The following is a 26,500-nucleotide window of genomic DNA, read 5'->3' as shown; positions in this document are numbered from 1 at the left end:
AAAGTAAGCAGGAAAAAATGGATAAAGGTTTTCAGAGTTTTGTATTTAAAAAACTCACAGATTTCACAGACCAGCGTATAATCTGAGGGAGTGAATTGTCTTATGTGTATTAGTCTCTCTTTAGAAGAATCGTATTAAGATGTTTTTACTTGCATTTGAGGCCTCCCAAAAGTTCAACACTGGATATTTCTATGGCACATACATTAAAATAAAAATCTGGGGATGGGGACGCCTAGGTGGCTCAGTTGGTTAAGTATCATACTCTTGATTTTGGCTCAGGTCTAGATCTCAATCATGAGATGTAGCCTCGCATCAGGCTCCATGCTGACAGCACGGACCCTGTTTGTGATTCTCTTTCCCTTTCCCTCTCCCTCTGCCCTTCCCCTACTCTCTCTTCTCTCTCTTTCTCTCTCAAAAAAAAATCTGATAGCCACATGTATGGAAGAAGGAAAGAAAATACTGAAAACCAAAGACTGTTTCCAGGCTAAAGATTATTTCTTGACTTTTCAAAATGTTTAGCAGAAGGTTAATTAGCCCAGAAAATGCTGAAAGACTTGCATTTTCATTCTTGTTTTTTGGCATATACATTATGCTCTTCTATTACATGTGGGATTGCAAAGTATTGTGCTTTACAGACATCAAATTGTGAACTCAAATGTATGTATGGTTGGACTTCAGTTTTGGCCTCCTCCGTAAGAATAAAGAAAGTGGGGACCCCCAGAGCATAGCTCCCTTCCCTTCATGGAAAGACAAGCGGGAATTTTCCAGTGAATGACTTGCAAGTATATCCTGAGTTGCTTCTCTTCGGTGTGTAAAGGTTTGACTCAGCAGGTTTGGGATGTTCAAACCCTGCACATTCCAGAGAAAGGTCTGGCCCTTGACTGGCTCCTGAGAGATAACCTCTAAGGCTTTGGTATATCCTACCTGACAAGAGTGTCTTTGTTTACCTGTGGCCTTGAACTACACCAATATGATTTATGGAGGGGGCCTTGGACCATGTGATATCAGTTTGAGCTCTGGTGGTCCTGGAGGCTGGGTAATGAGGGTCAGCTTCATACTCCATGACTATGTGACTCCCAGTAAAACCCTAAACTCTAAAGCTTGGTGAACTTCCCTGGTTGGCAATACCCTATGTGTTGTCACATATTGGCTCTGGGAGAATTCGCTGCTGTCTGTGTAACTCCACTGGGAGAGGACAACTAGAAGTTTGTGTTTGGTCTCTCTTGATTTTAATCTGTATCCTTTCACTGTGGTTAACCATACAGTGGGTATAACAGTTTTTCTGAGTTCTGTGAGTCCTTCTAGTGAATCGTTGAAGCTGAGGGTGGCTCTGGGATGCTTGACAACATCCTCCTTCCAGTGAGAAGTGCTGTCCTTATACCCACCATTGTGGTGTGTGTACCTAATGACTATAAACAGCAGGCACCTACTCACAGACTATTTGGCAACCAGACTTGGACTATTTTGCTCTGCTCAAAAGGCTATTCTCATGCTCACCCCTTTAAAAGGGAGAACAACAGAAGCCTACCATCCTCTTTTTTTAGAGCACGGCCTCACAGCAAATGTAATTGAGTTATAGACCTAGCAAGCCTTTCCGAGAGATGCTGGAAGACTGGGAGAGAATCACTGACTTTTATTCTTACACAGTCTCTCCCTGTGGTCCTACTCACAGCCTCTCGAAGATGGCAGCTTTCAAAAAGTCATTAATCTGCCACAAGGAGGAGAAGCGCATGTCTCTCTTTGTGACCTATGTATCATGTTTTTGTAGGGAGGTGCCAATCATTATCAGATTCATTAAAATCATCCTCAAAATAAATGTTGATTTTCTTCACCATTGTCTCCACAAACTTGCATTAAATTTAGACTCTAATGCCAAGGAATTTAATATATCTGTCCTCTGTCTTTTGGAGAGGGAGGACAGATATATTAAAAACAAAAAGCAGGACTGACAAAGCTGCACAGGTGACACTACACATAGCCACCAGTGAGAGCCACACTCCCTACCATAGGTGGATGCCAACCCCAGTTCTGAAGTATGATAGGCTGGCAGGATAGCGAGGTGGAGTCATCTCACTGTAGGGAGAGAGAAACTCAGAGAGGAAAGGCGCAAGTCTAGAAAGGATGTAAAGGCCAAGGTCTAATGAGTTTGATCTTCATGTGTAGGTTCAGGGGCTTTCAGTGGCCTTGGGATTCTGCCTTCAACTCAACTCTTCATTCCAATAGCAAATGCTTGACGGTCATACAGCACATAATAGGCCATTTCCCTTGCCATCTCTTCTGCATTGTTTTCTCTTTCTTGTCCTCTGCTCCCCTAAACCCACCTCAGATTCAGTCCTGTCAAGGAGTGTGTTTGGCCTGACTAAATGTGGTTATTCCAAAGACTCCTCAGTAATTCTGTGCTCTCTTCACTCCAGAGTTAACCTCATTTTTTTTTTTTTGTAATAGATATGCTTATAAAGGTGGTCTGTGGAGTCAGTTTTGGTATAATGGCTCTCTGCTTTTCTATACACTTTCAACATAAAATCATACATATGTTTCTCTGGAATACTTTTTAGCATCCAAATCCAATCTAATCACATTTACAAACTCAGTAACCTTTTTGAAATCATATTTAAAAGTTATTTGAGTCAAGTTTTTCCTGATGAAATAATAATGCAAAAATAAGTCTTAATATAAATGCAAAACAGCTGAAGTTATTTTTAAAATTACAGTAACTTAAAGGCTTAAAGAAAAAAAATACAGCAGTCGCTTATCTGAACAGAGCTCATTGATATTAAAAAAATCCCAAATGGTTTCTGAAACCTGTAGGTGAAATGCATGTCCCTCTGAATGCACAGATCTTTTTTATTTCCCCTAGAATTTTGTAGGCATGACTGGTTTTTAAAAATGAACAGGTGATGTAGGCTGAGGGAAGAGGCTGCACTAAAGCAAAGCAAAGGATTCAGAACATATCAGTAAATGAACAATTGGTAACCCCCTGTGTCGCCATTTTCTTCTCTGCTTTATCCTCATATTTTTACACAGTTAATAAGGGGAAGAGCTGGGACCCCAGCAGTTCTAGCTCCATATTCATGGCTCTTTCCAATTTACCACAACTGCCCTAAGCAGTGTTCATTAATCTTTGGAAATTTTCTTCTTTATATGGCAGATTGCTAGATCTCACTATTATAGCAGATACCTCTAAACCAACGCGCCAAAACCAGAACCTGTCCTGTCTCTTTGCACCTAAGCCTGTTCCGTTTCATGACCTGTACTATCATTGTCATCAACTCAGGTTCTCAACATACTGTAGCTCATATTTGATTCTTCTCTCTTCCCACTCTGACATCCATTCATTCTTATAGATTCTGCTCTCATGATGCCTCTGAATCCCTCCCCCTCTTGCCTTCCCTGCTGCTGCCACCCTAGCTCGAGTCCTTATTATTATTATTATTATCATCAATTAATTGTACAACTGCAATAGCTCCTAACTGGTCTCCTAGATCCTGGTTCCGTTCTTTCTTCCAGTCTCTCCTTTATGGTGGAGAGGCTGTGCTTCTGTTCTTACTCCTGGAATCTCTTTCCCTGTCCATAATTTGTTAAATTCTATTCATCATATGAAAACCATCGCACATACTCTTTCTTCTTTCTCCACTATGGTAGGGTGATTGCATTAATGACCCAAATTAAATGGCATCCCTGTGTCTATGTCCTTTGTTCTGTTAGTTAATGGTTTCTTCCCAAACCGATACTGGGCTTGTTCATTGTGACTTGCTTTTGCAAATGGGAAAGTAGCAAACTTGATTCAAGCAAAGGTTTACATATAGCATGGGGCAATTTCTGCTTTCTTTACCCCTTGATCCTCTGAATTTTTTCCTGAGGACACATCCACAGAATCCTACTGGAAAAGGAGACTAGTGTGGAATAGAACAAAGTCAGCCCAGGTTGATGCAACCAAGGCTATCCTGGACTAAACATCCAACATCTGACCACAGATATGTAATTGAGCCCAGCTAAGATCAGCAGAATCATTCAGCTGACCCTTAGACATATGAGCAATTATCAATTGTTGGTGTTTTGGGTATAAGTTTGGGGGTGCTTTGTTATGTAGCAGTAGCTAGTTAATACATCCAGTATGTTTTCTTCTGAAATACTTCCATATTGTATGTACTGTTATTTCAGCATTTATTATGTCTGACTTCTGTCGGACTGGGTCCTTTATGTCAGGGGCCACATTTTTAAAAACCGCAGTATCTAGCACATAACCTAGCACACAGTGGGTACTCAATAAATATTTATTTATTTTATGTAATTTTACAGTAACTCATCCCTCCCCAATCTTTTACAAAACAACTGAGTCAAATTTTTTTTTTTTTGCCATCCTTTCAGATTCAGCAAGAATATCTGTTTCAGTCAAGTCCTTGCTTAAGCTGTGAAAGAAAAGGCTTACTCTATAAGTGCTTGAAAATTAGTGTTTGTTTTTAAGTTTCTTTCTTTTAAGCATGACATTTGGATAAGCCTCTTGTTTAAGAGGAGAAGCAGTCCATCAGTTCAGCTCCAGTTCATGTCTTGTGACTTCCAAGGTGGGGGACATGTGCTGGATCTTGGATTTGGGGAGGATGCTTCCAGGGTAGGGAAAGTATAGGACTTTGGAGAAAAGAAGGGGAATGGGAGCCCGTGAGGAACATCTACACAGTCTTCCTTTCCGCATCACTGTAAACAATGGTAAAGTATGCATGGACTTTTAATTCAGCCATCTTTTCCCTTTTGGCAAACTTGAATCAAATTTCATAGAGAATACTCTACAAGCAACACTGGTGGTTGTTTCCATGCAGAGAGGTGAAAATGACTAGACTTTTGAATTTTTTTCAGCATGTTTGTGCATATTTCTGATAGTCTATGAATCTTCTGTAAAGATGTTAGTATTTTTTTTTAGTTTATCTATCTATCTACTTATTTAGAGTGCTCGTGTGAGTGGGGGAGAGGCAAGAGAGATAGACAGAGAGAGGAATAAGAATCCCAAGCAGGCTCCACACTGTCAGCTCAGAGCCAGATGCAAGGCTCGATCTCAGGAACCGTGAGATCATGACCTAAGCTGAAATCAAGACTTGGACAGTTATCTGATTCAGTCATCTAGGTGCCCCTATAAAGAGACTTCAGATAACACAGTGAATTTGTCTTTCCTATTTAAAATTCAAGCTACAGGGGCGCCTGGGTGGCTCAGTTGGTTAGGCATCCAACTTCTGCTCAGGTCATGATGTCATGGCTTGTGAGTTCGAGCCTGCATCGGGCTCTGTGCTGATAGCTCAGAGCCTGAAGCCTGCTTAGGATTCTGTGTTCCCCTCTCTCCCTGATCCTCCCTACTCATGCTCTGTCTCTGTCTCTGTCTCTCTCTCTCAAAAATAAATAAACATTAAAGAAGAATAAAAAAATAAGTAAAATATAAGCTACAAAATATTTAAATTATGCTTGTACGTTAAGTACCAGTTATTGATTTCACAACCAATGGCAAGTATGTCGTATATATATGACATATATATGCTATATATACGTCTACTCATATTCAGTTGACCTTTGAACAACATGGGTTTGAACTATGCAGATCCACTTGTATGTAGATTTTTTTTGGCAAGTACAGTATAGTACTATAAATGTATTTTCTCTTCCTTAAGATTTTCTTTTCTCTAGCTTCCTTTATTGTAAGAATACAGTATGTAACACATGAAACATACAAATATGTGTTAATCTACTGTTTATGTTATCTGTAAGGCTTCCGATCAACAGTAGGCTATTAGTAATTGAGCTTTGAGGGAGTCAAAAGTTATATGTAGATTTTCAACTCCACAAGGGGTCAACACCCCTAATATCTACATTGTTCATGGGTCAACTGTATACCCTAAATTATTTTTGGGTCCACTCAATCTCTACACCTTCCCCCAAGCCCATAGCCTGCCTGGTAGAGCATTGTATGCATAGTAGACATTTAGAAAATTTACCATTTCTTAGCCAACCCTACCCTCTGCTCCTTTGAGCTTTCTGAAACATTAGACATTCCTATCTCCAATCTCCTTGGTACTAGAATTGGCACATTTGCTATACATCAACACTTGGACAAAGACTAATGGCATCATCTAGGGAAGAACAAGTAGCAGATTCGTGAACTTCATTTCTTTTCAGCCTTTTATGCCAAGGCTAATTGCTTGTTTAAGTAAATGCATCTGACTTGAATAGCAATTGAAGATGTTTGGGGATAGTTTGAGTATTGAATTTCACATGCAGTGACCAAGGCTAAGAAAATACAGGTTAATGTCCTGAAAAGTTTTAATCAATACAGAGGCTTTTCCTTACAGAAAGAAATTGGCCTTGGCAATAGACAAAATCAAGGGTCAGAAATTGAAATGCCCATAGAGGTCAGACAGGTGACAGAAATCAGTCAAGTAGGTGGGGATTGTGGTGAATTGGCCAGCCGCTCCTTACTTTGACTATTGTCATGGGGGGAAGGCAGGCCCAGGATGGCCAGATCACCCAATTTTTAAAGCCAATCTGAAAATTCAAGTTTTATTTAAATGTGATATTTGAGTTTTAATTATTGACAGCTAATTCAAGAATATGGATTGCTCTCAAGGCTATCATTTTGTTTCCTCTAAGCTAAACAGAGACGATTTATGGATTTTCCAATTGTTCTATCCTCACTACAGGAATTAACCATTATTCCGTTCTGACCTGTGACAGCTGCATCACAGGGTGTGATGGGAAATTACCTAGGGGACACCTGGGGCTGAGTTCTGAGTGAGCATCATCTATTGAGCAGAAAATCTGTTTGTATGAATGTCTCTGAATATATTTGTTTCCTGTTAAAGTAGTGCTTCCTGTAAACATGCTGCATCTTGTGTTGGAAATAGCTGGGAAAACTCCTCCTTTAGTGAGTGAGGGGCTAATTATTTAGTGACCTATCCTCGGCCTCAGTTGAGACACTCCTCACATGGTTGGGTATGGTCCCGGTAAAACAATGCCACAGATCAGAGGTTTCATAGGACCTTGGGGAGCTATAGCATGGGACAGCTAGGAGAATTCACATCTTACCCCAAAGAAAATCCCTACTCATAGGGATTTTGGTAAATTGCATCTACAGGTTATTACATTCAAGGTGAGCTTTGAGGTATAAATTTGTAGGATGTTGTTCTCTACCTTCACACTGATAACAATTGATCAACTGATAAACAACCATGCCCCTATGTGCCCAGAATGCTCCTTTGTTACTGTGGACACCTTGTTTCTTTCCCTGGATTCCTCAGACCTCCTGCAAGATCCAGGCACTACAGTGTTAACGCATTTCCCTGTACAGCAAAGGGCAGGCTCTGTTCTCTTTGCTAGTGCCCAAGCCATACCAGCTTAAAATATCTAACTGTTATCTTGGAACACTTGAACTAGAATGCCAGGACTCCATAAAAAGCAACACAGTTCAGATATTAGAATGTTTTATTCTTACTGCTTTCCTTCTGGTAGCCATGGGCTAGCAGGAAGCCTGAGATGAGTGGGAACAAGCAGCTCAAGGAACAGAACACATATTTCACTAAAAGCCAGAGGTCCTTTGTTCCAGTCCCAATATGTAGTAGATGCCCTGAGGCATAAATTCGTGAGTTTCATCTTGCATTTTTCTATTACTGGAAAATTTCAACTGGCTAATTTTAAAACATAGATTTCCGCCCACCCCCCCCCCCCACAAATATGCAGGCTCCGCACACATACTCTGTGGTAGCTGCGAAACAGTTGGAGAATTCCCCGTGTTCAGTGACCTCAAACTCACACTTCAAGCTGTGCTGTGGTTTCTTGCTAGTACAATAAAACATACATGAGTTGTGACTGGCTGCAGAGTCAGGAGCGGGTGTTTCAGTGTTAAATAATCTGGCTCCATTAATTTTGGCGGTTGCTGTCCATGTTTCTATTTTTGTCCCCAGTTAGAACTGTCAAGAAAGGAGTCCACCAGATTTCCGCAAGTGCTTTTGTAAAAATGTCATTTGCCAAATCAAATGTCCGAGGCAGTGATCACACTTTCACAGTTACACACGCCCATCACATGCTTTTCCATAAATGCCTACCTGAGAGCCTGGGCAGAGAGCAGAGATGAGGCGCAGAGTGAGAGAGACAGTAATGAGGAGACAGAGCCTGGCTTTCACAAACAAGCCTTTCCCCTAATTGCTCCCTCCTGTTGCAGCCACCACGGCAGCAGCAGCAGCCTCTGACCTCAGCTGCTGTGGTCTCCCTGGGCGATGAGAAACCCTGAAAGAGCAGAGAGAGGAGCAGGGCCAACACAGGCATGCAGAACATCCCTCATCTGATAACCAATCAAAATCACATGTTGTAGTTTCGAGATTGTCAGGGGTTGAATTGTGCCCCCACCATATTCATGTTGGAATCCTAACCCTGGTACCTGAGAATGTGACCTTATTAGGAACTAGGGCATTGCAGGTGTAATTAGTTAAGTAAAGAGGAGGTCAAACTGGAGTAGGTGGGTCTTTGATCCAAATGACTGGCGTCCTTATAAAAAGAGAAGATTTGGACACAGACACACAGAGGCGGCGTGTCATGTGATGATGGTGGTTGAGACTGGAGGCATGCATCAGTAAGTCAAAGAACACCAAGGGTTGCAGGAAACCACCAGAATTTAAGGAAAGACAAGGAAGGGTTCTCCTCTACAAGTTTGAGAGGGAATGTGGCCCTGAAGACACTGTGATTTCAGACTTGCAGCCTCTGGAACTGTGACATAATAGATTTCTGCTGCTTGAAGCCACCCACTTTGTTTTGGACACCATTGGATACTAATACAGAGACCATGCCTCAATTTTTGCGTCAGGAGGCAAAGTTTTGAATTTAAGCATCTGTTCTACTTAGAGTGCTCCAAATATCTGAATTCAGGGGAATAACGTCTGTTGACATTATCAACTGTGATGTTGATATTTTCCTACCTGTAGAACTCCCATCAGAGGGGCATGAAAGCTCAGAGATTGAGAACGTGAGCCATGGGGTCATTCATGGGCTCGATCACTTAGGGGCTGTGTGATCCTGAGAATGTTACTCAATCTCTTTACTTTTTAGGTTCATCATCTGTAAAATGAGATACTAATAGTGTCTTCCTCACCTGATGTTTCATAAGGATTTAGTGAGGTAAAGCAGTAATCCATGTTCACTCGGCAACTATTTATTGACTCATGGTATGTGCTGCATTTACAGTTAAGGAGGGAAAATAAACAGCATAGACAAATGAGATAATTACAAATTCTGACAGACTTGGAAAGAGATCAACAGGGTCTTGAAAGAAAGTGTAAATGGTGGTGGGGAGGGGACACACTTTATTTTTTATTTTTTAAAGTTTACTTATTTTGAAAGAGCGACAGAGCAAGAGAGAGAGAGAGAGAGAGAGAGAATACGAGTGGGGGAGGGGCAGAGAGAGAAGGAGAGAGAGAACCCCAAGCAGACTCCAAGCTGTCAGCACAGAGCTCGATGTGGGCCTTGATCTCGGCCTCGATCTCATGAACCATGAGTTCATGACCTGAGCCCAAAACAAGAGAAAGATGATTAACTGACTGAGCCATTCAGGTGCCTCTGGACCCACTTTGGATAAGAAATCCAAGGACTACTTCTGGGAGAAGGTCAGATTTCAGCCAACACCAAAAGGATGAATTGTGTTAGTAGAGTGGAAAGTTAGGGAAAGAAATCAATGGCAGAGGAAGCAGCTTGTACAAAGGCCCTGAGGTAGAAAGAGCATGGCATGTTCAAAATGTCTCTTTAGGTAAGGGGTAGATGGCTACAGTGGTTTTCTATTGCTGTCGTAACAAATCGCCACAAATTTAGGAGCCTAAAACAGCATCTGTTTATTATCTCACAGCTTCTGTGGGTCAGAAGTCTGGGCACAGCTGAATTCTCTGCCTAGAGTCTGTCAAGGCTGAAATCGAAATGGCGGTCAAGCTAGTTCTCATCTGAGGCTCAGGGTCCTCACTGGTGCTTGGAACTTCTTTTTCACACTATCCATGTGGCTCTTTATATTTTTAAGATGGCAACAGCAGATGAAGTCCTTCTCAGATTTTCAATCTGACTGCCTTGCTGGCCTTTGCTTTAAGGGCTCATGTGATTTTATTGGACCCACCTGGGTAATCCATGATACTCTCCCCATTTTAAAGTCAATTGATTAGCCCCTTAAACCTATTCACTGGAACATATTCACAGGCGTGACAGATTCACAGTCTTGGGAATTTGGGTGTGGGGTCTTCTCTCCGCCTGTAATTCTGCCTACCACATCATATGACTTGAAGAGGAATCTGATGAAGTAGGGCCTTATGGATCATTGTGAAGGTTTTGAAATTTAATAGCAATAATTGTGGCAATTACTATCATGTAGTTACTATGTATACCATCTATTTATTAGATTCCAAACATTACAAAATATAATCTTATTGGATCCTCCTAATAGCCTTTTGAGAAAAGTACAACTATACTCCATTTACAGATGAGGAAATCGAGGCTCAAGTGATCTACCTAAGATTTCACATTTCCTGGTGACTCCCTATTTAAGCCCAGGTATGTCAGTTTCCAAATTCCATCAGCATTTTTTAAATGTTTATTTATTTATTGAGAGAGAGAGAGAGAGAGAGAGAGAGAGAGAGAGAGAGAGAGAGAGAGAGAGAGATTATGCAAGAAGCTGGGGGGTGGGGGCAGAGAGGGAGGGAGAGAGAAAATCACAAGCAGCTGTCAGTGCTCAGCCTGATATGGGGCTTGATCTCATGAACCTGTGAGACATGATCTGAGCTGAAAATCAAGAGTCTGACACTAACCCACAGAGCCACCCAGGCGCCCCCAAATTCCATTAGCATTTTTATTTTAAATCCCCCTTACTTAGACGTGCATTTAAGATATATTTTTAGAGGTTTCAGTAGGGACTTTTCTCTTCTTATGGGTGAAAGCATAATTGATCTAACTAGATGTTTTTCTTTTTGAGTCTCTTAACCATGCCTAGGGGAAGGCCGGTGATTCCAACCATCAGGTTGTAGCCCAGGACTACAGCAGATCTGGCGTCTTATACATTAGAGTTTTAAAGAATTTCTGGAGCTCCATGAAGCAAAGCTTATTTAATTTTTGATATACTTTTCTCAAAATTCAGTTTGTGGGCTTTTCATTTTCATGGGCTCAGTATGAGTTTGAATACTATCACCTGCTTTGCCTTTGGAAATACCTTGATTTTTGTTGAGGGCATTGAACTTTGAAATTTTTCAAAGCAGAAGGACACATATGCCAGTAAGGCAGTGTTTAATAATGGGGCCATAGCATCCACATTCTAATCTTCTTCAAGTATCTCATTAATTATCTGTATTTTGATGACAGAAACCTGGCCATTTCCACAAATTGTTTCATAATAGCTAGGCAGAATCTTGTGGTCCTGGGGATTGTAGAGGAACACATTTTTACACGAGGCTAGAGAATATGCCTTGCTCTTATCCCATGGGCCTCCTTGTTCACCTCATGGTCCATCCTGCCAAGGATAAAGTTCTAGAGATCTGACTCCATGCTGGGGACAAGAGGTGATTAGTCACATATTAGTTCCTGTTCCCCATCAGGCGCCTACATATACAATGGCCCCTTGTGTTTAAGGGTCTGGTAGACAGGAAATATCGAGGACTATTAATTGTGGAGTCACCTCTAGGGGGTAGTCAAACCTTTTCCAAGGACCTGGGTGGGGGGCGGGGAGGCGGTGAGGAGATGGACTCTGTTCTTCTCTAGGAAAGCGGGTGGAAATGTTGCAGGAGAGGAGGGAGTTGGGGAAGGTATGTCCCACTGATTGGAGCTGTGTCCTGGGAGATTGCCCAGCAGGCATATTTTGCAAAAATGGTCCAGTGCCAGTTCCCAGGTGTCTGCTGACTGGGGGCAATTCATCATTAGTTAATATTTCAGTGCCCATTGAATGCTGCTTCCCTGTGCCCCCTGTAGCTCCAGAAATGCTTGCTTGAGGATATGCTGCTAGAACCCAGGACTCCAGGAGAGCATAAGAAACACACATGCATTCCCGTTGCCAAAAACCATTGCTTTGCAGCTGCAGTACAAAAACAGGTATCAACACATTTAAGCCATGCAGGAGGGGGAAAGAATTCCACCCAGAAGGAAACTTTGTTTGCCAAGTTTCTTGCCAGTTTTTCCTATACAGGGGGTAGGAAGCATTCCCAGAAAGAGAATGGCAAATGAAGTTACAACAAACTTAAAAAAGGCAATTCGCAAGGGAACAAGATCTTCAACAAACGAAAAAGTGTAAATGGTAATATTCCAGCGAATTAGCTCCTAGAGAAGCCCTTAGGCAGAACTGTAAGCCATTATAATTAAGGATTTGGAAAATATCAGTATTTAATTAGAGCCTCTTTTCTTGGTGAAATGCTGTTGCGTTGCTGTAACTTCAGGTGTAAACAACTAAACATACCCATTTCTGAAACGTGTTTTGTTGCAAGCCTAGAATCAGTGCTAATGTTAATTTGCTTATCTTGCGTCTTCCTCGCCTGTTTTTTTGTTTTATTTGTTCGTTTCTGATCAGAGCTGAATTTTAAGAGCATTTTTATCTTTACTTCCCAAATACAGCCATCTCCAGTTCCCAGGCTGTTCTAGGTATTTATTCACAAACACTGGGGATCATCCCATAAACATACCAACTCCTCTGTAATCTAATAAACACGGTTCCTCCAATATTTAATGCATATTTGTGGCAGTTGTTTCAGACAAGTTTTCAAATCCATTCCCAACCTAATCAAGTATCTTGACAATAGCAAAATGTTTCAGCTTTATCCCTTAACAGCAGCAAACATTATAGAAATTGGTTTGTGCCGCATGAAATGCTGATTAAAACACACACACACACACACACACACACACACACGGAATACCTGGTGCCTGACTCACATCAGTCTTAGCCCCCACTTTTTGCACCTGCAATATTCCTGACAACAGATAAACCTTTATTCCTTTGCCTATATAGGGACGTGTGTAACTCAAAATGCTTTCCTGCCGTGATGGAGAAGATGAGGCATTATCAAGACTAACACTACAATTTAACGCTTCAGAGGAGCAGTGTATATCATTACTCCCTCTGTAGCCAAGCACACTAATTAATATTTATTGCACCTGTCAAGCCAGTAGCCACGGCCAATCCATTCCTGTGGCAGTTCAATGGGAGACTGGACACCATATTTCTCCTTGGCAGACACGTTTGGGTCATCAGCAAAGACAGAAGCCCCTTTCCCCAGTGAGACATCGTAAACGCTCTCTTTGCTCTTGCAAAATTAAACCATTAATTCTTTTCGCGTTAATTTTTATCCTTGTTGAGAATTGCTGTAAAAAGCAAGTGGGGGGAGGGTGGAGAAAGGATGAGAAACCACTGCATGTTCAGGATCAGCTGTCTAACATATTTATTAGAAGAAGGGCTTTTGGAACCCATGACCTTTGCTTTGTATCAGACATCCCTTAAAGGTTACAGACATGTGGGGGGAGACATGGTTATAAATCCTCATGAAGTTTAATCAAAAGTGGCAGACCACCCAGCAGTAAACATGTTATTAAAACTCTTTGACTTAAGACTTTGTTCAGCATTGCCAACAGACCCCCATCATCAACAGGTAGCTGGCAGTGGAATTAATTAAGCGAGGGTAAAATAATAGATGAATTCTCATGTTGCACCTACAGCAAGGCATTTGGCACCGAGAGCGGAGAAGTTTCTATCAAGGCTGTGAATCATTCTATAGTGCATCTGAGTAAACCCAGCACGGCTGTGGAACGAAGTTTACTCAAAAATTTAATTAGGAGAACATGTAAACCGTACTGGAGAAAAGTAGGGCACCAAATGCTGCTTTATTTTACTTTCCTTTTTTGCTAATTCTGTCAGGAGCACCTGTGTCATTAGAACCACGTGACCCAAACTGCCAAGCTTTTGATTAACAGGAGGAATACTGTGAACTGATCACGGAAGATTATCAAGGCCATTATACTTTCCCTTTGAAATAATTGCTCTTCCCTTGAGGATGACAACATTAATGCTGATGATGATAACGAAGCAACAATAGCAATAATAATAAAAGAGCCAGCAGCTTCTGAGCTGGTATGATGCCCCAGGTACTAAGTGCTTTACATACATTATCTCATTTAATTCTTACAAGCCGTGGAGGGAGGAATTATTAGGTCCATGAAACAGATGAGTAATTGAGCTATAGAGAAGGCTTGTAACCCCTGGCACCCACGTATAGTCTGTTATACTCCAGAGCTGTCCTCTAGGATGGAGGCTTCTTTGGAGGGCAGTGGGGGTACCGGGAGAAGAATCCATTTACATAAGAGAGCAGCATCTCTGTAACCTCTCTACTGCTGTCCTGTGGCTCCTGCTTGGGTCGGTGTTTCCCACCAGCAGTGTTATCCATGTCCTGACCTCTGGAGTTAGACTTTCCACACTGGGCTGGCCGGTTAACTCATGCCTCAGCCTCAAGTTCCTTATTATAAGTTGGGGATATTTATTCCCCTTTCATAGTGTTGTTACAAAGATGAGATGAGGTGACATATGCAAAACCTTCAGCACAGCGCAAGCACTCATTATTATTAGAAGTTTTGTAGGTAGTTTTCAAACGGTGGTTTTCGAAGGGTGGTCCTTAGAGCGGCAGCATCGGCATCACCTGTGAACGTGTGTTAAAATGCAAATTCCTGGGCCTGCCCTAGATTCACCGAATCAGAACTTCTGGGGGGTGGGCCCCAGTTATTGCATTTTATTCTTTTATTTTTCTAAGTTTCCTTATTTATTTTGAAAGAGAGAAGGAGAGAGGGCGAGTGAGTGTGAGCGGGGGAAGGGCAGAGAGGGACAGGGAGAGAAAGAATCTCAAGCAGGCTCTGCGCTGTCAGCATGGAGCCCAATGCAGGGCTCGAACTCACTAACGGTGAGACCATGACATGAGCCGAAACCAAGAGTCAGATGCTTAACTGACTGAGCCACCCAGGCGTTCCCCAGTTATTGCATTTTAACAAGCCTTTGTGTGATGGTGATGCTCTAATGTCTGGGGACCACTGGTCTACATACCAATGCTTCTTATTGATGAGTTACATTTTGACTGCTGGACATCTGTTTTCTCCTTCCTTTGGATAACAATTTTGGCAGCTTGCTCACCATCTTTCTCCTCTTTAACTCTTGGTGGGTGGGGTAGAGAAATCAGCTGGCTTCCCTATTTAAAGTACAATTTTGACTGGGAAACTTTGCTCCACTAGTGGCTCACCTGTTTTTCTAATAAATGTCTCCTGCTTTTCTCTGCTGTTCTAGTGAAAACTGTGAGGCCCTCTGGGTAGGAGCTAATTCTATGCTCTGTGGATTGTCTGCCTCACTTTTTAGTCCTAATGATTATTCCTAATAATAATAATTACTGAAAGCTTTTCTTTGACTTGATTACTGCTTCATGCTGAAGAAAAAAATCCCTTCAATTTTTCTTTCCTTTTCTGAGGCCTGACAAATGACTATTACCATGTTAAGTCACTCACCTGTGTAAAGCAGAGATTTTTATTTATGTCTCTGATGTTTGTTCTTTAATATCTGTAGAAAAACATAAAATTTGTGTTAAATTGTAAATGGGGACTTTCATTCTAAAGAAGGGTCGGCGGCTTTTCCCTTTTACTTGCTTGCCGTATTTAATTCAACCTTAGAAGACTGGTACACGCATCATTTCCTCCTCATCTCTGTTTCACTGTTGAGTGAAGTGTTCTGAATTAATTTTGTTAAATTATTAATAGCTCACTATTGGAAAACATTCCAGCAATGGAGTTTATATTTCATCATGCGCTGTGAAGTAATATGGTAGATTTCATGCACACGAATGAATATGCGTCTAGTGGTTAGGTGAAATTTTGGTTCTGGCCTACCCACAATGAATTCTCATGAAGACATAATTTAATAATGAAGTGGATATTTTAGTTTTCATTAGATCAGGACAGTTTCCTGGGAATCAAATGATTAGAATTACAGAATGGGCTGGGTCATTCATTTATTTCACAGAAATGTGCTAAGCACTCTATTAGGCACTGGCAATACGAGGGGTTAAAAGGAGATATGGCCTTTGCTCCTAAAAACGTTATAGTCTAGTGGGGAAGACACACATTAATCAAAGAAATACCAGAATAAATATAAAATGACAGTCATGATAACTGTTACAAAAGAAGGGTGAAAGGTATGTAAGTGTGAGCATATAAGAGAAATCGACCCGCTTTTCCCTGGGAAGTGGTGTTGGCACTGAGATGAGGGAGAAGCATGATTTCTTCAGGTGGAATTGTCATGGGAAAGGGTACTTTGGAGAGAAGGAACAATGTATACAAATGTCCTGGGGCAGGAGGGAGCATAATAGCTAAGTGGGGCTGAGAAAAGGTCAATGTGGCTAGGGATCAGGGAACAATGGGGACCCATCAAGGAGTTTAAAGCAGAGGAAGATGTGAATAGATTTAGGTTTTGGCAAGATCACTCTGGTTGCAGTGGGGGTATGGGTTGTCAGGAGACCAGAATGAATGTAGGCAGACTAGCCAGTGGGCTATTTCAGAAGAGATAACACAGAAGGGCTGGATTGGGGTAGAAGTGGCAGAAATAGAATGAGTGAATGTAAAGATAATGACAGGGTGGTGATGGGCAGAGAGGTGATTCTCTGATTCTGGTGTGCATAGGAGTACTGGTAAGCAAACTAAGAGACCCCTGGAAGAAAACCATGTTTGCCAGAGAAGCTTGTGCCTGCTTTTGGACTGTTGAGTGTGGTGAGCCAAGGGAGTGCTGGATATTTGGGTCTGGAGCTCAGAGGAAATTCTAAAATGTCACATGTACACTTGGATTTATCTGTATATACGTGATGATGCAGCTATAGGCATGGATGAGAAGAGGGGGTGTAGATTCCTATTTTAACGAATAGCAACATTTAATGCTAAGTAGAGGAGAAGACAAAGAAGGAATGGCCAGAGGGAGGGAAGGAGAAGAGAGGAGGTATCATTGGAGCTGAGAAAAGAAAGTATTTCAAGAGAGTAGGAGTGGCCAACAGAGCCAAAGTATGCCCGAGAAAAGACCAGCAAAAGGTCTATTGGATATGGAGAAGCCCATGGTTTGGTTTGCTTGACACTGAATCTTGGGAAAACCATGAGTGATAATAACATAACAGTGGCCCCTGATAATAATTGAGATATGTGCTGTTGAGGTTATCCATCTCTCCCTGCCTGAACCCATCTGCCTATGGCCCAAGAGGAAGGAGAACAGAGAAGAGGACCCACTGAGGTATGAAAGGTCATGAAGCACATGCAAAAGCAGGCTCTGGAAACAGACATCAAAGTTTAGATTCTGACTCCAAACTACTTAGTTTGGCGGAATTTCTTCATCTTCCTAAGTTTCAGTTTCTTTCTCTGTAAGATGAGCATAACTATTTTACTGGTACTTGTGAGGATTAAGAAGAAATGGATCAAAATCTTAGCAAGGTACCTGACCCACAGTAAAGGTTAAAAACAATTGTTTATTTAATAACTGAATGATGAATTTCAGGCAAGGGAATAAGGAAAAGATGTGTTTTAGCAAGATGAGTCTATCTATCTATCTATCTATCTATCATGTATCAATCAATCAATCTATCATCTATCTTCTACCTATATAAATGACTTCATAATTGGAAGAATAACAATAACTAAATACAAAGAAAGTTCATTTTTGTTACCTTGGAAGGGAGTTTCTAATAGTGTGCTGTAGTCCTTTTCCCCAGGTGATTTACCTTTTCAGTTAATGCCTTTCATGAGGACATAACAATATTCTTAAGAAATGTACAGAGAGTAAAGTGACATGAATATGGAAGTGATAGCAAATATAACTTGTGACAGAATAAAGATTGAAAATAAAACAAAATAAATGGTCTGAATCAAATCAGATAAAAATTTGACAAATCAACTAATAAACGAACTGTACAAATTCAGGACGGTATGATCCATGTGACTTTTCTGGGCAAAGGCAGTTAAGAGCACCAAGCCTTCTCCATAATTTCACTTTTCCCTTGACTTAGGGCTGGATGTAGTGGGGCACTCTGAGGTCCTAGGAATGTGCCAAAGCCTTGGTCCATGAAGGACTGTGTTGAGGAGAGCCCTTCCTCTGCCCTTGCCTCCTGATCTGTGACTTCATGTCACCTGAGAAGTGCTCAACTATTACAAACTATTACAAGTTAAGCCATAGAGATTTGGGGACTATTACCACAATAACCACTGTTATTCTTTGCTAAAAAACCAACAACAAGCAAAAATAGAAACAAAAAACCCCACTTCAGTCTTCAGTAATATTAATAGAAGTATGGTGTCTAGTTTAATGGGAAATGGTATTCTGGAAGAAATCATCTAGGAAGATACCGAATGACTTGACCACATTTTTTGTATTCTGTTAGTAGAGCTATATATCTGATCTTTAGGTTCTTGGCTTCACACAAGAAGAGATAGACCTGTTGGGAGAGTTCTTGACATACCTGAGGCACTCAATAAGTATCTGTCAAATGAATAAATATTAAAATGTGTACATTCAGGGGTGCCTGGGTGGCTCAGTGGGTTGAGTGTCGGACTCTTGATTTCGGCTCAGATCATTTATGGGATTGAGTCCTGCGTCTGGTTCTGTGCTGAGCTTGGAGCCTACTTGAGATTCTCTCTTTCTTCCTCTTCCCCTCTCCCCTGCTTGCAGTTTCTCTCCCTCTAATATTAAAAAAATTAAATAAAGTAAAATAAAATAAAAATGTATACATTCAACAGCATGGTCACAAGGAGAGGTGGTAAACTGAATCCATGTCCTATTAAGGGTGGTTAGAGGAACTGAGATTGTTCAGCTGGGAGAAAATGAGACAGGATAGGTATCACCAACTATAAAAGTACCATGTTATAGAGGAAGGATTAGATTAGTTCTCTGGGAGTCCACCTTGGAAGTGCAATAATAGGTTGAAGTTAGACATTTCTGTTCATTGCATGATGATGGAACTTATGGAGGTCCCTCATCAGTCAGAGATGTTCAAAGGAGAAGTGGCCCCTTACTGCATTTGAAGTGTTTAAGCCAAGAGTGAGTGACAATCATTTGGGGGGATATTATTGAAGAAAGTCAAGCACTGGATGGAATCCTGCATAAGATGCCCCTTAAGACCTCTTACAACCCTAAAGTTCTATGTTTACATGGTTCTAAATTAAACTTCATCTGGAGATAGTCGACAAGAGGCACTGATCCTAGAGAGTCCTGTGGTGGGCCACACATGACTTGTCTATAGTAAGAGTAAATGTCCTTTTCATTTTTTAAATAGTAGTCACTGTTTTGTTCTTTATAGGGCAGAGATTATTAATGCTTTTTCCCAGCTGTCTTCTCCACATTTCTAAAGGTGGCTCTGCCTTATAATTTTTTTTATCATGAAAACAATATTCATAGGAGGGTTTTTCTTATAGGTGGTCTTAAACCACTGTAGAGAAGTTTTAGCTGAAGCTCAGGTGATTTGAAATCTATTGCATATCAAGTTGTGTTGCTCTGAGTGCCCAGCAAATGCCAGGAGCTCTATGGATTATAGGCACCTTCAAGAAGGTTCCATTCTCAGCTGTTAAAGTCAGTTCTGCCACTGAAGTTAATGAAGACCCGGAGTGTAATCCCAGCTTTGTGCACACCGTGACTTGTAGGAAAGCTGTGAATGTCTCCTGAGTGAGCGTTCCCATTCACAAAACAGAGGCACAGCAACCGGTTTTCCTGAGAGGGATATTGTAGAGATAAAAGAGAACAGGTGTGAAATTGCCTTTACTTTTTAGGAGAAATAAGAGAAACTTTGGACAGTAGAGCCCAGGTTTATATTAGTTATTCTTTTAAGAAAGTACTTGGAGTCTAAAGGATGGGTCTCATTCTCTCATAGTCTCCACATTATGCTTACCAGCTACGTCTTCAACTGAAAAGTTAATATGGTACACCTAAAACATCAAAGGTTCCCTTTACTGTCATGCTAATATGTGAAAATCAATGCTCATTACTAAGAAACAATTATTTCTCTGAGGGTCAGTTGACTAAATGGTTAATATTTAATAAAGCCAATAGGGGTAAAATTAGAAGTTCAGTAGAAATTCCCATCTGGCACAATTGTAAAGAGATATAGAGGAGAATAAGGTACATACCATCTAGTTCTCTAAGAAAAGATGTAAATGTAAACGAAATAGTGTGCCAAAGTTTGACGAGAGATTTGGGGGAAATATTTAGATTGTTTCCGTGAGGTCACTGATATTCCTTAGGGACTGTTAATTCCCTCTGAAACTTTAAATGTCTTAATATGTTCTGCAGATATTTTCTGAGTAAACACCAGGAATGAATACATTGACTTTTAAAGTGAATTCTTTATTTTATTCACAGTTGTCATGCATTCTATTTCAAATACTACTCTGGCAGAAAAAGCTCTAATTTGAGAGAAATACCAGATAGTTCTACCTAATATAATGAAATCAGCAGGACTTGAGCCTTTCCACGCTCTCATTTGCTCTGCTAACAGTCTTTGCCTCCGTTCAGGAAACTCTCACCACTCCCTACCCGCCAACCCCTGAATGTGTCAGGTCCTTCGTTGGGCATGAGAGACCCAAAGAATGTGTGACACAGAGTCCCTGCCTTGGAGGAGCTCACAGTCTAGAGCCGCTGTGAAAAGATGTATTTGGTGCTCTAATACTGGGCTTAGAATGAATTTGAGGCTAGATTAACCAGGAACATCCTGTGAACAGTAACTTAGCTTTGATTATTCTTTTCTTGAATCTTTCTCTTTCTTTTTTTAAAAAATTTTTTTTTCAACATTTATTTATTTTTGGGACAGAGAGAGACAGAGCATGAACGGGGGTGGGGCAGAGAGAGAGGGAGACACAGAATCGGAAACAGGCTCCAGGCTCTGAGCCATCAGCCCAGAGCCTGACGCGGGGCTCGAACTCACGGACCGTGAGATCGTGACCTGGCTGAAGTCGGACGCTTAACCGACTGCGCCACCCAGGCGCCCCAAATCTTTCTCTTTCTTAAAGATAATGTCTTGGGCTGTGAATCCCATAGATTTTCATGTAGCCCTTTCAGGCACAGAAATAAAATACTTCAAGTCCTAAGGATGGGCTTTATTCGTGTTGTCCAGTGGGGTGCTTTGCATCTTGGGCATATTGAATTAATTTCCCCCACGCTGGCTGCTCTCACCACATTAGAGCATTTGCAGTTGTTATGGACTTAACTGTGTGCCCTTAAAATTCATATGTTGAAGTCCTAACCCATCATACCTTAGACTGTGACTGTATTTGGAGATAAAGTGTTCAAAAAGGTAATGAAGGTTAAGTGAGATCATATTTGTAGGCCCTAATCCAATATGACTGATGTCCTTATGGGAAGAGGAAGAGGCATTATGGACGCACACACTCAGAGGAAAGGCCATGTGAGGACACAGTGAAAAGTGGCCATCTGCAGGTGAAGAGAGAAATCAGGAGAAATCAAATATGCCAACACCTTGATCTTGGACATCTAGCCTCCCGAACTGGGAGAAAATAAATTTCTGTTGTTCAAGTTACCCAGTCTGTGGTATTTTGCTATGGCAGCTTGAGCTGACTAAGACAGCAACTATTTTTGATACTTCAGTTTTGGTAAAGTTGCCAAATTGAGCAGTTATTCCCAAATTCTCCTCCAGGTTCTGCACATGGCTCCTCTGAGTCCCAACCATTCTTTCATGCCTCTATGATCAAAGTTCCCTAACTTTTTCTCCAGACTTCCCATAAGATTTGAAAATTTTCAAGGCTAAAGAAAAAGAGGAAATCCATCTTTCTATTTGAACTCTGCAAATGTCACCTCAGGAAAGGCTTGACTGTCACCTCGTTCTCTCCCCAGGAGGCAGGGATGGAGAACTTGGCTGAGATGTAATGCTGAGTCCCCACAGTGATGTTTAAGTTTCAAAATATCCCAAAGAAAGTGCATAGTGGGAGTAATGGTCTGGCCCTGCCCATCTGCAGTGGGGCAGTATTGGGTTAACTTCTTAAAATCCCAGGTGTTGGAAATGTACTTGCAGGAGCTTCATAAAGACAGGTATATTCTAAGGCAGAAAAACTAATACGAGTTCAAATTAAAGAAATGACATGAAATTGCATTTCTTAAGGAGGGAAATAACACTCAGGAACATTAAATGATTTAATTATGCTTGAAAGAGCTTTTTGAGCTAAAAATGCAGCAAAAGCAAAGTGTGTTGGGATATAAAGTTTGAGAAAGCAGCCACAAGAAAAATCTTGAAAGCAAAGTATGCAAAGTCTGTAATCACCCATAGCCATATTGAGGGCAAGGAGGACCCTCCATTAACATTCATTTTGCTTCTTCCGGGACAAGGACCAAGAAGAATAGGGCAATACTTTTATGTATTCTTGAGGCTTAATTGTCACCAGTGGAAAGAAATACTGCGAGTCTCAAGATGCTTCAACTTAATAGATATCAAATATATTAATGTGTATTTAGCATATAGCATTAAAATTAATCAACATTTATTCTAGTTTCCTTAAGGACACACATATAGAAAATGACCACTATCAGAACCAACTGATTATTGATATAGCAAATACTTTGTCATTAACACCTGATACATTTTATGTGTGTGTGTATAACATAACATAACATAACATAACATAACATAACATAACATAACATAACATAACATATATATTCCCTATATATATATATATATATATATATATATGGACACTCCATACATGCCAATTATTTACTAGATTCTTTGTTTAGAAGAGGGTCATGGGCATATTTACCCCCAAATTTTTTTCTGGTAATGAACTAGCATTCTGAATGGAATCTGTCATTTAAATAGATTCTTTAGCCATCTCTGAATCCTCAGGTTTTAGTTCTAAACTTTAAACAGAATATAAAATGGTCCATGTGGAATGGGACGCAACGTCCCCCTGACTGAACAGTTCCTGGTATGGTGCAAATTTTCTTTTATGGTGCCAATTAGTGTCTGACTTGTCTTTTTGCCATGTGATGAATTAAAAATGCATGATTTGGATGCTGGAAAGCTAACCAGCTTCTGGATAGAATCCCCCGGACACTGCCATTCTTCCAGTTGATCTTTTTGCCCTCCCTGTGTTGGCAAGTACTGCCTCTATCGCCCACTGCTTACATTTTTCCCTAACAGATGGTTCTTTTTACTAGTCAAGATCCAATCTGGTGATTTACTTTAATATGCTTTGGCCTAAAGAATACCCACGACAGACAGCTAGCACAGCCTCCCGAAGCAAAATTTTGCAAAGAAAAAGTTAAGTCGACACATGCTATCTAGACTGCGTTCCATTTTATGCACCCCATAAATCAGAATATTTGTCAACAACAATTAAAATGTAGTTTCCCCGGTAATAAACATTACAGGGGGGAACAAATCAAGTTTCATTTATTCTGTCAGAAACCGAAGGCGAGCGCTTCATATTATTTTGTGGATAATCTCTGAGGAGTAAACTAAGCACAATTACATTCTTGATTTTAATTAAAACTCTGGGTACCTTTCAAGTTCCGTTAGGGAGATGTCCTGGGTCTGCTTAGCTGAGGTCTGCACCGTGAAGTTAATTTGACATATAACATATTTTTCATGAGGTAACTGTCGCAGGAAGCGGTTTGTAAGAGCAGCCTCTCCAGTGCCTGTGGGCCCCACAAAAAGTAATGACTTCTCCTGAAGCAGCAACTTCACCAGGAAGTACATCTGCATAACGGTCCCCGAAGCCCTCCCAATAATGTCATTAAGGTGGAAAAAATCAAAGGAAAAGGCGCCCAAAAGATGCCGTTAAAAATGTTTCATTACTCACTGTACACAGAACAACAATAGAACTGAGTCATGAAATCATTTCAAATCACAATAAAAGTGAAACCATCCCCAAGTACCGGAAAGGGTGGTGGAGGCAGACACGATGGAAAGTGAGGCTGGACCTGGGACTCTGGAAGGCCACCGGGGAAGGCCCGTGTTCCTGCTTCTGTCTGTGAGGACCCTGTTCTTCAGGACTGGGCCTGAGGCTCCACCAGCCGTTAGTTTTTGTGTTATTTGACCAGGGGTTGGCTTATAATCTACTGATTTTCTCCTTGGCCTATTTTTTCAACTTAGTTCTGCAAAGTAATGAGCAGAAAGCTCAATGAGCATGCTCACTGGTGTGAGCTGAGTTGTGAGGGGCAGGGGACTGGACTGTCAAGGGGCCGCACACATGGAGCCTCTTCCCCATCCTCACCGTAGCCCTCCTCCTCACCCATCCTAACCAGGGTTTCCCTACACTGGAGTCTGAAAAGTAGATGGTCCTCCGGGGCGTTTCTTAAAATCCGAGCAAACCTTGTAGCAACGTGGATGGAACTGGAGAGTGTGATGCTAAGTGAAATAAGCCATACAGAGAAAGACAGATACCATATGGTTTCACTCTTATGTGGATCCTGAGAAACTTAACAGGAACCCATGGGGGAGGGGAAGGAAAAAAAAAAAAAGAGGTTAGAATGGGAGAGAGCCAAAGCATAAGAGACTGTTAAAAACTGAGAACAAACTGAGGGTTGATGGGGGGTGGGAGGGAGGAGAGGGTGGGTGATGGGTATTGAGGAGGGCACCTTTTGGGATGAGCACTGGGTGTTGTATGGAAACCAATTTGTCAATAAATTTCATAAAAAAAAAAAAATCCGAGCAAACCTGAGCTGCTATTGGCCTTTGGAGACCGTCTTCTCCAGCTGGTCTGTTAATTCACAGATGGCGAGGCTAAAGCAGGAAAAGAGAAACAACAGCCTTTCTGGGTCTCTCCAGCCACATGTATTCACTGCCACCCTTGACTCTGAAGGGCACCTGATTTATACTTTCATGTTGGAGCTTTTCACTCTAAGCAACGATTGCTGTTGCCGCGATATTTATCACATTATGTAATTATTATATAATATTAATGTCTATATTCATGCTACTGTGCATTAGGTCTGTATGGCTTGTTTACTACTCATTGCATGTTCGTGCCTTTACACACCATCCATCTTGTGCCCCACCTCCATCCCCTGGTGGCTACCAGTTTACTTTGTGTTCTACAGCTTTGAATTTTTTCGATTCCACATACAAATGCTGTTGCTCTTGTCTTTCTCTGTCTGACTCCTCTCACTTAGGAAAATGTGCTCAAGTTCCATCCCTGTGGTCCCAAATGGCAGGATATCCTCCTTTCTCATGCCTGAATGATATTCCAGGTAGTGGTATTTGTTACTGTTAATAACTCCAAAGCCTGACTATAATGGATCTGTAAATAAGTGTGCTGCGTATACCATTTAGTATATACCTGATTCTGCTTTAAGTTGTTGACATAAACCATCTTTAACTTTCATAAGAGTCTTCGGAAGAAGTGAGTATTATAAACCCTGCTTTTCAGATGAGCAAACAGAAATTGAGTGAGTTTAAGCAAGCTGCATGGAGTAACATAACTACTAAACACTGGCAAAACCAGCACTCCAGCCTGAGGCTTGCCAGAGTCAGTGTTCCATGCTGAACTGCATCATGCAGGAGAGTGAGGGGCTTGATGTGGATGCCTAACACTTAGAAATAGTGAAATAGTGGGCTTGTGCTGGGTTTTGAACTGGCAGGATAGGACCCTGTGCTGTAACAGTTATGTGGGTTACATACAGGGATTACCCCTGTCCCCCACCCCACTCAAGGAGACCCATTCCCCTTTGGCTTCTTATTTATCTTACTTATTCTCAGTGCAATCCTAGCACAGGGTCCCAGAGACTAGGAGCTCAACAATCATCTGTTGAATACAGAAATGACTACAGACTGATGGCCCAGGGCTTATTCCCTCATTGCTAACCTTACCTCTTACTTTGCTGCCAACATTCCAATGAGGACTTTTTTTAGCCATGAATGTGTCTCTCCTTCCTATCTTCCCCGAGTTTCTACAGGCTTATTTATATCACTGTCTTTCCAGGACTTATTTTGAAATTGTGGACTTCTTTTGCAAATATAGAAATCCTCAGTAAAGCTGGTAGTTATTCTCTGAGTTGGTACTGAGCATTGTAAGGAAAATAAATAAACACACAAGAAACAAAGCCCGGTTAGACCTGATCCAATTCTGGCCACACATTTTATGTATTTCCCTGGGTAACTTCTCTTCACGAGATTTTGATCATCAGAGAACATAGGGCCGATATCAAGATGGATTACAAAAAAAAAGAGTATATCTTAAACGTTATCACCACATACACACAAAATGGTAATTATGTGAGGGGATGGAAGTGTTAACCAACCTTACTGTGGTAATCATTTTGCAATATATTTGTTTATAAAATCATTATGTTGTATACCTTAAACTTACATATGTTATATGACAGTAGTATCTCAGTAAAATCTGGAGAGGAAAAAGTACCATGATGAATATACACTGCCACCTTTTAATGGATATTGAGGCTCTTTCTTAGTATCTAGCTGTTTGTTTTTATTACCATCAGAAAGCAAGGAGCATCCTG

General features: G+C 41.1%; 1 long non-coding RNA gene across 1 annotated transcript; it reads right to left on the bottom strand.

Moving 5' to 3' along the window:
• Window positions 1–13,407: 13,407 nt before the first annotated feature.
• LOC125170404 (uncharacterized) lies at window positions 13,408–23,649 on the bottom strand. The gene is made up of 3 exons (XR_007154016.1): window positions 23,542–23,649; window positions 15,517–15,568; window positions 13,408–14,666 (listed from the first exon to the last, which is right to left on the bottom strand). It is a non-coding gene; the product is annotated as an uncharacterized LOC125170404 (long non-coding RNA).
• Window positions 23,650–26,500: the final 2,851 nt, after the last annotated feature.

The sequence above is a fragment of the Prionailurus viverrinus genome, chromosome B4, assembly GCF_022837055.1.
Source record: "Prionailurus viverrinus isolate Anna chromosome B4, UM_Priviv_1.0, whole genome shotgun sequence".
NCBI lineage: Eukaryota > Metazoa > Chordata > Mammalia > Carnivora > Felidae > Prionailurus > Prionailurus viverrinus.
This window is presented reverse-complemented; position numbering and strand designations above follow the sequence as displayed.